We start from the raw sequence: 12,299 nt of genomic DNA on the forward strand, positions 1-12,299 counted from the left end.
TTGTCCTAAAAATGTCCTGTTGTTTGGTGCTCGAGGTAGTGGGGGGAGCTAGGCTGGGTGTAGTTGATATGGAAGTAGTATTGATCCACTATTGACTGAACAGCAGCGTGTCCAGACAGTTCTAATCCCACGAGACCTTCTAAACAATCATTCTATCATTTTCCGGTAACCTGATAGGTCTGTGTACCTGCCAAACCTCGGCTGGCACAGCCGAAATCAAACATTTGGAAAACGAGAAGAAAAACAATTGTACCCCAAAACATTTAAATGTTGTTTCTGCCACAACAAACTAAAAACCATGTTCCAGAGAAAAATCCTTTTGTCTAACAAGCATGAAAGGATTTTAAGACCATTTTAAACAGTGAGGCTTAACCTATTTCTTTACGAATAAGGAGTCTCAGGGACTGAGTGGCTCTCTCTGTGCACAACTTGATGACTCATTAAGTCATCAGCTCATCCGTAATAAATACGTGGGGGCGGGTGGAAGCTGTGGTAATGATGTCGTTCCGTGTATTATTTATGTGACACATCTGATCAAACTGCCGTTTGCCATGCATGTTCTCTGCTCTACTGTATGTTGCCAGGACTGACGAGATGATCTGCGAGGAAACGTCTCCAGAGAGGTAATAAAGAGTTGCAGGAACTCGGTTTCCTGATGCAACCAAATGACATGATAGGCGGGTCTCAACAGAAATCCCTCGTCTTCGTATGGTCATGGTATGCCACAGATAACATTCATTTTAAAGATAATCGGGATAGGCTCCTAACTGGTGACAGAATAAAGACGATTCATATAGGGCCCTGGGAAGGAAGACTATCATTTGTTTTGTGAATGGGTATTTTCAATAGACTGTGTGTGACAGATCCATCGATTGGAATCAAATGTAGTATATATGATGAACTATTGAGTCAAATAACTCCTCTTATCCCAAACTATTTGCTCAACACACTAGATCTGTCTCATCTGATGACTGTTGGACTGTGTTGTCCCTCCCTATGTGGTGTGGTGTGTGCAGTGTGATGAGCCGTGTGTGTGTATGTGTGTGTGTGTGTGTGTGTGTGTGTGTGTGTGTGTGTGTGTGTTTGCTTATTTGTGTGCTTCTCTGTGTGGATGCTACTGTGTGTTTGGTAGTCAGGCCAGGTTCAGAAGTGCCGAGGGGTTGTTCCCCAGCCTGGCCACCTGCAGCTGTGGGATCGATCCTCACTTCCCATGCGCCCCTCCTGCCCCCACCCCCACACACACACTCCACATCAGAATCAATGCCGCGGGGGGGCTCCCTATTTTACATCCTCCTGGTGCTACTGAAGCTCAAGGCCCGACGAATCAGACCCACCGTAGATGTCACACATAAACACAGGTAGGCATACATACACACCCACAACCCCTAATAGGTAGCTATGAGGTCACAGGTAGATGTCAACACCCTATCTGTTCCCCCTCTAGCTGGACCTCTGTGGCCCAGAGGGAGTAGACTCAGCAGAGGACAGTCTCAGACTCAAATCCCTCTCATTTCTTACCTCCCACGATTCTCCTCAGCGCGCACGGCCGGGCTCATCACTGCACATTGCTTCTGATGAGAATAAACCGGTCCTGCAGGTGAGGTGGAGGGAGTTGGAGGTCGTGCCCAGCCTTTACAGGGAGTGCAGGGTGAGAGACGTTTTCTATGTACTATCAAGGACTTCTAACAGAGCCAATCCTGATGAGAGTAGAAACATAAAACACTCAGCCTTGTGGTTAGGGTGTCCGCCCTAAGATTGGAAGGTTGAGACTTTAAAAATGGGACCTGGTACATCTCAGCTTGTCCCTCAGCATTAAGGAAACAGATTGGGGGTAAGGCCCTGTGATAGACTAGTGTCCTGTCCAGGGTTGTGTACTTCGAAAATAAAGATATTACAATTTGCTTACCTAGTTTTCTTACAGATGAAGGATCTTAATTGGATCACCCTGTTGCAGGAGAACATGTGTGCAATGTAGGAAATGTAAAACTTGTAATGCATTTGATGTTTAAAAAGGCTTCTGAAGTTTGTAATTTCCATTTAAAAATGTCAGACTTGATTTTCCCCTACAAAATATGTCCATTAATTATAACCCGCATAATAATTCACACATCCTGTTGCAGCAGTGTTATTTCCCTGCTGTAGCAAACTGGGTCAGATGAAGATCCTACATCTATACCCATGCATACATCTATTCAAGTGGAGAAAGAGGCAGTTCCATATAAAGATAGTATTAAAATGTGCTCACTTAGTATGCTTATGTGTTAAGGATCTAATGCACATTCCCTTTACCAGCCTAGAAGATCCGTTTTTCCCGTCTCTCCCCTCCTCTCTCCATCTGTGGTCATATATGAAGCATGTAGGAAATGATTGTGGGTTTATAATAGGCTGTTGACTTCAGCAGACATGCAATAAATGAAGCTGTTTGTGTAGGAGGGGGAAAAACACAGGCTCTTTAGGAACACTTAGGGCTGATCTCCTGTACAGACTTCACTCTCCCTTACGTGTTCTCTCTCTCTCTCTCTCTCTCTCTCTCTCTCTCTCTCTCTCTCTCTCTCTCTCTTTCTGTCTCTCTATCACTACTGTGTCACAGGCCACAGCACAATCTCATTCTGTTCTTCTGGTTGGTGGTGGTAACACAGTGGGATATATCCACACAAATTACACACATAAAACTCGCAAAGCCTGGAAAATATGTTAATAGTTTCCGTACCCCCTTCCCAGCAACTGCATGTGCCGTGCTGGCGAGGCCTGCCAACATTATTGGTGCAATTAAACGTGAAACACAAGAGAGCAACATAGGGGAGAAGGAGCCCAAAATGGCAATAAACAAGGGAAATGACACTAGACAACTTGTAATTTATGGACGTCGTTTCAAAGGCAAGAGAGACACTGTTCCTACGCTGCCAGAGAGGGGATAGTGAGGCAGGATCCCGGCATTAAAGGAACTATTCACAGTACGTAAGTGCATCAAAGAACCACAGAGACAAGTAAAGAGAAAACTGTGACTTCAAAATCCAAACGTGATGAGTGATACGCAGAGAGAGAGAGAGAGAGAGAGAGAGAGAGAGAGAGAGAGAGAGAGAGAGAGAGAGAGGGAGAGAGAGAGAGAGAGACCCACTGGATGATAGGACCCATAGAGAGGGGAGGCCCCTAGATGATAGGACCCATAGAGAGGGGAGGCCCCTGGATGCAGACATACTCTCCTCATCTCAAAGAACGCTAAATCACACACCCAGGCTGTCAAGGGAGGAGACGCCATTAAACTGAATAGAACCTGAGCCTCCACGCCCCCCGAAAAGACACTAACGTCATCGTTTACTTCTTTATTTTCTGTCCAAAATGAGTTATACTCAGTGTTAAACATTCATACAAAACAAAACATATGTAGCTTCGAGGATGGCGTCTCTGAACAAAGAAAAGCAGCATCAAAAACAGTCTGGTTATGAAGTATCTGCACGTGATCATATGTAAATGATATCGTATTTAAATATGTTCGCAGTTATGTTCGCAGTAGCACGCTACGGGAAACTAGGTAAGGATAAATGCGCATTTAGAGCATGGTAGCATGCTCTATGAAGCAGTATTTACAATTTACTTGGTAACCCATGATTTGTGTAGTTTCATACTATTTTTGTCTATTTCATGGAGCACAAAAATGTCAGGCCCTAAAAGTGGACTATTTCAAACCAATATCCATTTAACTTGCTCTTTAAATGAAACAACAAAAATGTTGAATTGTCTGTCAAACAAATAGAGATAAAAACGATTCAGATTTAGAACGATAGATGCGGGTCCATGATTATAGTATTTTGGTGAAAAGCTATTTGTCTGAACGCTCCCTCTCACCATCATCAATTGTTACACACAGAGAAAGGAAAATGCCCTCCTAAATATAATTATTTAACAGTAAGGAAGAGAGTATCTGTCTCATTGGGACACAGCGTGTCTACAGATCCTAACTGTCGGCATCATTGAACAGTTAGGAATACAGTTTCCTAATTTAGTAAACTACACCTAAAATTCTTTTCCTACCTAAACATTTTTCCCCGTGAAAATGATGTGAGTCATTCGGCTCAATTGAACATCCCAACACACCAAAGGAAGTACTGAAGCTTTTCCAAAATGTTCAATCCTGATGAAATAACCAGCACTGCGCAATTAAATTAGTGATTCAGAGCCTAGGTATCCAGTAATTCACCAATGATGCTTGTCGGATCCTCCTCACATCTCCAAATGGAACTAATTTACTCAATGAAGGGGAAACACTTCCTCCCAGAGAGGGAGAGGAGCTACTAAAACAGTTCTATTAAACTGGGGGCATAAATATCCCAATTCCAGCCCAAGGTATCTTCATTTGGGCCCAAATGTGAGATATGCCGTTGCCATAGTGAAATGGCGACGGCTGCAGCCCTCCTCCCAGCCGTATGTGCGTGTGCGTGTGCGTGTGTGTGCATTGATGCCTACTCCGTGCTGTGTTCCCCTTTCAGACTCCAGAATAGTGTCTCTACTAATCCGTGAAAGTTGCGGCGCTCTGAACCAGTGGCCAAGCTTTTCCCACTGAATCGGGGCCCAGGGTCTGCACTCTGCTTCACACTTGATTGGTCCCTCCCGTGGCAGGACTCCCCTCCCTGCTGGGCGTGGGCCCATCCCCCTTGCTGGGCCGCTCAGCACTACCTAATCGGCTTCTACCCGCCGTAATTACAATCATGAGCCTGGGACTCATCATCGCACCGCATCATAGCCCAAGCCTGCCTTGCCCGGTAGCCCAGGCCTCACCAGCACTGCCAGTCCTAGCCCTGGCCCGAGCCCCAGCTGCCTTCCTCCAGGAGAGCACCTGTTCAGGCCTGTGGGCTTGGCTGTGTTTGGGGAGAGCTCCTGGGGAAAACCGTGGAGTAAGAGAGAGGGTGACACCAGCCGGCCAAAACGTTGCTGCTGCTCTGCTGCTGTCCTCCAGCCCCCCATCCTGGGCTGATGTGTATATTTGGGGTGAAATGGGATTCAACACTGAGGAGCTCTCAGAGGTACATCCATGTACCTATAGAGCTGCAGTTAAAGCCACCATGTGGAGTCCTTTGAAATATCTGACCAGCCTAAAGACTACTCTCACAATGGGACCAGTCAGTCGTAGTGGGAATGGTCAGTCTGTGTGGGCTATAGGTGGGACACAATCACATTGTACAGAAAACCCTTCCACTTCCTCTGCTCATCCATGTGTAGTATGAGAAAAGTCGGACAAAAGACACGTCTAACTCGTCCTCTATCAAGTGAGGATTTGCACAGTGTCACTGAAGTCCTTGGATAATGTCCTACTGCAGCATTACGGTGAGCAGCAGAGCATATTGGACGGGGCCAGGTGAAACCCACTGTCCTGGCAGGTGAAACCCACTGTCCTGGCAGGTGAAACCCACTGTCCTGGCAGGTGAAACCCACTGTCCTGGCAGAGAATCCAAAGTCTGTCAGAGTGGGGAAACATGTCAAAGGGCACAAAGTGTGCTGGCACCAACAGTAGCCCAGAGTGTTTATCAGACGGATACCCAGCACTCGTTAGCTTATTACTCTCTTATTAGGGACATTTTTTCCCCCTTGCATGGGTTGGCATAGTCCTGCTAGCTTCTCTTCACGCGGCCCAGGCTCTGTCAGAGCAGATCAAAAGACCTTTCCTCACATCTCCAGACGCCGGGGAAAAGAGAAGAAAAGAGAGAAGAAAAGAGAGAAGAAAAGAGCCAGAAGGGGGCATACTGCTCTCTCTTGACTCTGGTCTTTTGGTGAATAAGGACTTTCACAGTACCCATTCTTTCTTCTCATACTTCAGTAAAAAAAAATGGGGGGGGAAAGTTGCTAGTACTTCCAATCACATTTGGCCAAATTATATTCCAAAGTGTTCTATATCAGAAACAATTATCATCAGATAAACTTAGACTTGTCCAATGTGGAATTTAGAGCATTTTTCGGGGAGAAAAAAGAAGTCTCCACAAATCTGACTTGATTCCAGGCAAGCGAGACCCCCTCGAAGTGGGAATGAAAAGTGTAACCTCAGCCTCCCAGCTGTACGTCTCAATCCATAATCCTTCCCCAAAAACCTCACCAGAGAGCCACCCCGGCCGTCACTCCCATGGCGTTCTCTGCCGGTGCCTGCTCAGATTTATGGGGCAGTCGGGCGTCAGACTCTCGACCTGAAAGGGATTTGGGCTTTCTTAGTGGTTAGGGAGGTGGTCAGTGGAGCAATGGTGGACTCTCTCTAAGCACCTAATACCCAGTACTGGGCCTCTAGTCTGGCACACCCACCTTATCCTAGTCTCACACAACTCGGACACTCTGGACATTACCGACAACGGCCCGGTCTGGCGCCGATAGCCGCAGTGTGGATGGCAGCAGCACCAAGGTGAGGAACTATTTCTGGGTGTGTGTTTATGCAGGTCTGGGGACAGTGGACCTATGAGGACTTGTTGTATTCTGACTAGGGCCATAGGACTGGACTGGGCTAGGCTGCTATGGACAGAGGTAGGGCCGCAACATCCATATTACTTAGTGACAACCCGGCTTCATTGGATGGTTCAGATGGCTAGATGGGTGTGAAGACATCAGCTGCCGGTTGGCTGTCCTGCTTGTAGCATTGGTGGCGTGTCCTGATTGCGCAATACATTGACAGCTAGCATGTTCATTATCAAGGCAGACATATTTAATCATGAATGTATTCTGTTTATTTACCTACTTTATCCAAAATAGACACGAAATAGATAACAGATATGATCTTATGATACCTCGGTCCAACTGTTACCATGGGGGAAAAAAGTGTATTAAAAATGTATTGATTTCCAACTAAATATTCTGGGTATGTTGAAAAAGAGGAGCTAATTGGAAGACCTATAACTAATTGATAATGTATATGTAAATTACGCATTTTCAAAGGGCTGGGAGCCTTTAATTTACCAAAAAATTATGTTAATTCAAACACATCTGTCCATAGCTACAGTATCTCTGTTTGGAGTAGCTGACTGAGGAAAAACTATTTGGGTACTTCACCACCAACTGTCCTACTTACCTAGAAAACCTGACAGAGGAACTATCGTAGTCACTACTGGAAAATGAGCTGCTAGGGAAGAGCTTCGGTCCAGTCTTTCACAGCTCAGTTGATCTCCATTGAAGTAAACAAACCCAAGGTCACCTCTGGACAGCTTGGTCTATACATCCCGTGGTTTGGTGTGTATGTTGTCGGGGTTGGGCGGTGGGGGAAGTGGGTGGTAGAGTCAGACTCCGTACGAGATCATCCCGTGTGTGACATGTGGCAGACTATTACTCAATACCGTCTGGAACATTCTAAGCAGGAAATGGAAACGTTGCAGGGAGACACGTACGCCATTGTGCACATACGCTACCCACACTCATACCTTACATTGGGAGGAAAGCCTAAAAAACATGCTACACTAGAAATACTTCAACTATATTTGTAATAGCAAATACATACATGATCATTATTTAAAGGGAGAGAGGGAGGACCATATACAGCCGAACGTATACAGTTGCATTTTCTACAAAATGGCTGCCATGGTGGTAAGCAGCTAAAAGAGCAGGAAGAAGATGGAGCGGAAATACGCTGAATGGTGTTTTCCCATTCTCTGTGTAATAGTAGACTGTTAGGGATTGCAAGTCTGAGAAGGTATTCAATTGTAGATATTTGGATCTTGTGTTTTCCACAATTGTTTTACCAAAAGCTGACCCCGTAAAGTATGTTTGTTTTTTCACATATTCCCCACCCACAGTTTAGGTAACTTGCTCAGTTAGTGCTCACTAAAACGATTTGCTGACGTAACAACCTTCTTCACAAGCAACAATCTCCATTAGAGTATCTCTTTGCGACAGTGATACTTATGTTGTTAAGGGCAGACTGAACATCCCATTTCAGTTGATTGCGATCTCAAACAATATTTTTATATTCACACTTACGTCTTAAAATGAATCAGAATTTCAACATTTCACGATAAATGTGGAAGGTGAAAAAGCCTGCTAGAGGTTGACTGGAATACTTCTTCAGCAAATGCTAATATGAATACTGATATCTCTAAGTCAGTTGCCAATGTATGCTAGCAAGAATATGTAGCGTAGCATCTTTACTTGGGCAACAGGAATATGGAGGTTCTATACCACTCTGCCAAAAAGTCTCTCCTTTTATTAAATCCTATTTATTTGTAAAATATGACAGCTTCATATGAAAGTCTATTTGAGCCTTTGCACTTGAAAGCTTTCATAGTATGAAACAAGAAAAGCTTTCCAAATGCTTTACCCTTTTTTCTCCCCACGAGATGGGTTAACTTTGGGAAATCATGTGAGAGACGTTTTTCTTTGCAATTGAGAATGAAAAGAATAAGTTAGCAAACTTTCTCTCCCACCAGCTTCAAACCAACTCCTTTTAGACTCAGAGAGGCTATAGCTACTAAGGAGAGGGAAACTCACAATAGTGAGGATTTGTGGTTTCCTCTATGGTGTGCACACGGTACAGTAGGCTATGAAGAGTATTAAGAAAACATGTGAATGGCATAAAATATAATACTGAAAGAGAAGGCAACATTCATCATCCTAGCCGCCAAAAACTGGATGCTAAGTGCTAGGTTTTACCTTAAGACATAGGATATTAATGTTGTGTGTATCACCGTGTTCGAGTATAAAACTAACACATACAACACCTCATTTTCCTGACAATATTATATTCCAATATGCAATATACAATATTGTTCCGGTATCATTGGAATAGCACAGGCCTATATAAAAACCCTTCGTATTGTTTAGTACGTTAAGTGTCTGGTTGAACTTAAGGGTGAGCACTATTAAAAGTTGAAACAGAGAATGACAAAAGATTGAAAAAGAAATGAAGATGTGTCATTGTTATTTGGAGGGGTTGTGATGGGGGGGGGACCCTGATGACAGAGTTTTATGTCCCCTCTACAGATGAACATATGAAAGACAGATGGTGTGCTTTCATTTCACAAAACTCTGGGATGTTTCACATTTCCAATCTCACAGAGAGAAACAACTGACTTGGCTGACAGTTTTGATCAAGTCTCTGTCTTAGTTGATTCTCACATATCATTATTATTAATATTATTAATATTATTCGATGATGACTCAAGAGTCATCCATTCATAACCATTCCCTTGAAGAAATAACGCGCCTCACTGGAAATAAAAGAAACTTCTCCCAATTAGATCCCAACTTGAAACTGCTAATGAATTTCTCATTCTTTTGATACCTCGCTTAAACATTTACAAACTGAAAACAATGGAAAGGATTCAAAGAAAACTCACAGATGCCCATACAAAACGCTGACAAACAAACGCAAAGTCTGTAATAATTGCTTCTATTGTCGTTTCAGTCTTTCAGAAACAAATTGTCTGACATGGGCTATAAAACTTTCAAACAATGCCAGGCAGCGTTGGCCTTTGCATCTGCATGTGTTGTGTGACGTGGGGAAAGCTCTCAACAACCAGAATCTATGCATGTTAAGAATAACAAACGTTTTCTAATAGCGGCCAATGCTCATAGTAATAGGCCTATTTCAGAGGATATCTTTACTGTAGGCTTACTTTTCAACCATGTACAATAGGCAAGTGTTTCACTGCACCTGCCTAACTGCCATGCAAATACATAGGTATTAAAGATCCTATTCTACAGTGGAGCCAGCTTTACTATCACAAAACATGTTCATTAGGGACCATTTTGTTTCATTCAATCCTTTTAAAAAAACATATTTGCGTGTACCTTAACCAAAGGCTAATGAGTTGCCTAGAAGCAAAGAAGTTGCAAAGTGTGTCTGTCTGTGTGTTGGTTGTCTCATAAAAACTCATTAGGGCTCTCTTTGACAGCAAGGTCACAGGAGTTTATCTGGGTGTTGGTTAGGGATCTTTCTGTTCTGTTTCTTCAGCTTCTAGCATTTTGTGCAATAATTAGTTTAAAAGCAGGCTCATTGCTCACACTAATTCAATTCATACTGGGGACCTTTTACAGATTGTTAGAGTGGCGAGCAACGGCTGTGTGTTTTTCTCTTTTCAACCCCAAGCAGCAGCCACGATAGTGACGCTTGAAGCTATTGTGTCTGCTGGGGAAGTGTTCAGGTGTACAACATGTTTACACATTCTTCAGAAGTTATCTAAACTTACGTAACATTGTTCATTTCAAGGATAGTATTATTAAATTGATTTCACATGAATCAATATATATGTACATTTACTCCAAACTGGTGTATGCATGTGTATCATACATACCCATTGTATTAGTATTCATGTAAGTGATTAAATGAATCTTAATAGAAAAAAAAGTTTAAAGTACAATGAACTATAAATTAATGTAAAAAATATTTGTGGGGGACGCAGTGATCCGTTTAATTTTGTTATGCGGCTTCAATATTACTTTGATGCGTTTTGGTGAACTTGATAATTATAAACGAATGATCTCAATTAGTTATGCATTTTCCTGAGTGCATTCTTACTGAACTAACTGTGAAGAGGTCGTATCATATGTATGTGCTCTGTATACAGTTCAACATTTTCAGCAGAGACTTCGACCCACTTGAAGACGATATGCTTTTTTTATTTTATAATAAATTGAGTTGAGACAAGGAAATTATTTTTCTTAGCGAGATTTTATTAGTAAGATATATTAAGTTCAGTGCATATATATTTAAAGCCCCTTGGTAATTATTTGTGTGAGAACGTTTGTTATTTGTGTGGGATTCAATTTGTGAAAATAATACCTCTTGATTGTACAGTGATCTGATAACATTCCACAATGGGGTGAATCAAATAGAGACTAAATGCACTTAATCATCAAAAATAAAATATACCTATTTAGACAATTAGTATATCAATGATAAAACATCAATACAACAATCAATGGAAATCATGTCGTGATACAAACCAAAAACAACATATTTACAAATATTTATTTTTGGTGCTCTGTAAAAATCCAAGTCATGTATAAACACAAAACGCAACAATGTGGTCGCAGGTAGTAATCAAATATGGTATGTTTCACAAATCAAACTTAAAGCAATCGTTTTCAGAATATTTCTTACGCTATACAATGTCATTGCCAGTAAACAATAATTCAAGGTATGCTTCAAAAACCCAACATCTCTGATGAATTAGCAGGAGCGGCAAGAAAATGAAATAAAAACATGTTTCAATGAGGTATTTTACAGTTACAACGTATTCAATTTGGTTTTAAATGTGCGCTAGTGTAAAATGGGTTTAACAGTTGATATACCCAGCGAAAAGATGATCGACAGTCTTTTGCCTGTTTTAACCAATCGACATATTAATAACTGTATTAAGTGCATACTTACTGAGGTCATTTTCTCTGTGTCATAGTGCGCCTCAATGTAACAGGAGACACATGGAGCTAAAATGGTGGCGGGAACAGAAGGACACCTCTGTCGGACTGTCTTGTACAATACAGTTCATATGGCCTGATTCAAACACAAATATTTGACATTCTTCTAATTAACTGAGCATAGGCGTTGTGGGAGTGGCATGACGTATTAGTAGATATCATTTTGATAACGCACAGCACGCACTGGCGTCTTCCCATTCTGTTGTTTGTGTGTTTTTCTACCACAGTAAACGTATAGTTGAAAAAGGCACCTGTGTGTTCTTTGTTCGGCCATTTTAACACCAATAGCATATGGCCCGACAGTAGCCGTCACCATACTTCAGGATTTGTCTTAGTGTCTGTTTCATGTCATTCTGTATATTTGTCGGGGCCACACGTGACTGGTGACCTGTTTACATGGTTCCACTTCCACACCTCAGCGGAGAATGGGAAGGGGCAGGTACAGGTACAGCTGACAAAGCCAGGCTATTCAATAACCTTGGAGTACTGTAAGGGCTATGTTTCAACGAACATGGAACTGTTTGGATCAATGTAAACCGTCTGAACACCTGTGCTGCAGGGTTAATAGCGCCATCGATTGTGTGAAGCGGGGAGTAGTGATGACGGCAGGTGACGTCAGACCGAGTGTAGAGGGAAGACACAGGTATTGCCAATCTTCGTTATAAGGTGACAAAAGAAGGGTTATATAACGTCACGATTTTCGACTGCCATTTTAATTTGCCCATGTCCCCGAGCAGGGGCCTGTAATCTTCCATTCGAAAAAAAAACAGGTTGCCATTATGTAACCAGGAAGTGGCCTGCCAACGGCCTGCAGCTTGTTTATGGTGACATCTCGTTGCCGGGGTGACGGGGTCCTGCCAGTGTGCCGTCTTTATTAGTCTTTACGCACGGCTGGCATGGGCACCGCCCGGCAGCGG

At 42.8% G+C, this 12,299-nt stretch overlaps 1 long non-coding RNA gene across 1 annotated transcript in view; it reads left to right on the top strand.

The window, feature by feature from the left end:
- The first annotated feature begins 6,129 nt into the window (after positions 1–6,129).
- The window catches only part of LOC112256181, a 31,582-nt gene continuing 25,412 nt past the window's right edge, over positions 6,130–12,299 (top strand). The window contains exon 1 of the long non-coding RNA XR_002954379.2: positions 6,130–6,382. This is a non-coding gene — a long non-coding RNA (uncharacterized LOC112256181). The remainder of the gene's footprint in view (positions 6,383–12,299) is intronic.

Source organism: Oncorhynchus tshawytscha, linkage group LG08 (genome assembly GCF_018296145.1).
Source record: "Oncorhynchus tshawytscha isolate Ot180627B linkage group LG08, Otsh_v2.0, whole genome shotgun sequence".
NCBI lineage: Eukaryota > Metazoa > Chordata > Actinopteri > Salmoniformes > Salmonidae > Oncorhynchus > Oncorhynchus tshawytscha.